Consider the following 2,294-nt stretch of genomic DNA (forward strand, 5'->3'; position numbering starts at 1 on the left):
CTTGTAGCTGGACTTATTCATTATCATTTATCAACTCACGCATAAAATCAAGGTGCTATTCAGTCAATGGTTTCAGGACATATAATTCTAGGACACACGTGTGTACACGTACGTACACGTGTGTACACGTACGTACACGTGTGTACACGTACGTACACGTGTGTACACGTACGTACACGTGTGTACACGTACGTACACGTGTGTACACGTACGTACACGTACGTACACGTACGTACACGTACGTACACGTACGTACACGTACGTACACGTGTGTACACGTACGTACACGTGTGTACACGTACGTACACGTGTGTACACGTACGTACACGTGTGTACACGTACGTACACGTGTGTACACGTACGTACACGTGTGTACACGTACGTACACGCGCAAGACATTAAGTTAACTTATACAAACCCCCCTTACCCCCCATAAACTCATGTCATCTATTATACACTTATTTATGTCCTGCCAAACCCCAAAAACAGGACTAAGTGCATACAATACTCACAAGCTTTATTTAAATTGTATACAAATGTATTGCTACTCTAGTTAACTTAACACAACAGTCTTACACGCATTCGATCTCGTGGTCTATCTATAGATAGCATCCCCTTTTTTTTTCCTCTCATATTTACTATGTATTTTATTTATTATACACACTACAATTTCAGTATAAGTTAATGTAGCTTAATTAATAAAGCAAGGCACTGAAAATGCCAAGATGAGTCGCACGACTCCATAAACACAAAGGTTTGGTCCTAGCCTTCCTATTAGTTCTTAGTAGACTTACACATGCAAGTCTCCACGCCCCAGTGAGAATGCCCTTAAAATCAGCAGTGATCTAAAGGAGCAGGTATCAAGCACACTCTTAAGTAGCTCATAACACCTTGCTAAGCCACACCCCCACGGGATACAGCAGTGATAAAAATTAAGCCATAAACGAAAGTTTGACTAAGCCATACTAAAAAGGGTTGGTAAATTTCGTGCCAGCCACCGCGGTCATACGATTAACCCAAACTAATAGGCCCACGGCGTAAAGCGTGTTTAAGATACCTTTGCACTAAAGTTAAAACTTAACTAAGCCGTAAAAAGCTACAGTTACCATAAAATAGACCACGAAAGTGACTTTATAATAATCTGACTACACGATAGCTAAGACCCAAACTGGGATTAGATACCCCACTATGCTTAGCCCTAAACATAGATAATTTTACAACAAAATAATTCGCCAGAGGACTACTAGCAATAGCTTAAAACTCAAAGGACTTGGCGGTGCTTTATATCCCTCTAGAGGAGCCTGTTCTATAATCGATAAACCCCGATAAACCTCACCACCCTTTGCTAATTCAGTCTATATACCGCCATCTTCAGCAAACCCTCAAAAGGTAGAATAGTAAGCACAATCATTTTACATAAAAAAGTTAGGTCAAGGTGTAACTTATGGGGTGGGAAGAAATGGGCTACATTTTCTACCCAAGAACATTCCACGAACGTTTTTATGAAATTAAAAACTGAAGGAGGATTTAGTAGTAAATTAAGAATAGAGAGCTTAATTGAATAGGGCCATGAAGCACGCACACACCGCCCGTCACCCTCCTCAAGTAATAAGACACAACCATAACCATATTAACTTAACTAAGACACAAGAGGAGACAAGTCGTAACAAGGTAAGCATACCGGAAGGTGTGCTTGGATTAATCAAAGTGTAGCTTAACTAAAGCGTCTGGCCTACACCCAGAAGATTTCATTACTTATGACCACTTTGAACAAAAGCTAGCCCAACTAACCCCAAACTTAAGTATCACAGACATATAAAGTAAAACATTTAGTTAAATAATAAAAGTATAGGAGATAGAAATTTTAATTGGAGCGATAGAGATAGTACCGTAAGGGAATGATGAAAGACATCTTAACAGTATTAAACAGCAAAGATTACCCCTTTTACCTTTTGCATAATGAACTAGCCAGAAACGACTTAACAAAGAGAACTTAAGCTAAGCTCCCCGAAACCAGACGAGCTACCCATAAACAATCTAAAAGGATCAACTCATCTATGTAGCAAAATAGTGAGAAGATTTGTGGGTAGAGGTGAAAAGCCTAACGAGCCTGGTGATAGCTGGTTGCCCACAAACAGAATTTTAGTTCAACTTTAAATTTACCTAAAAAAAAACAAAATTTTAATGTAAATTTAAAATATAGTCTAAGAAGGTACAGCTTCTTAGAATCAGGATACAACCTTTATTAGAGAGTATATACTAACATCACCATAGTTGGCTTAAAAGCAGCCACC

At 38.9% G+C, this 2,294-nt stretch overlaps 1 pseudogene; it reads left to right on the forward strand.

Annotated features, from left to right (window-relative positions):
• The first annotated feature begins 749 nt into the window (after positions 1-749).
• Positions 750-1,704, forward strand: LOC144309946 (18S ribosomal RNA; annotated as a pseudogene).
• The last annotated feature ends 590 nt before the right edge of the window (positions 1,705-2,294 follow it).

Source organism: Canis aureus, unplaced genomic scaffold (genome assembly GCF_053574225.1).
Source record: "Canis aureus isolate CA01 unplaced genomic scaffold, VMU_Caureus_v.1.0 ptg000271l_RagTag, whole genome shotgun sequence".
Taxonomy (NCBI): Eukaryota; Metazoa; Chordata; class Mammalia; order Carnivora; family Canidae; genus Canis; species Canis aureus.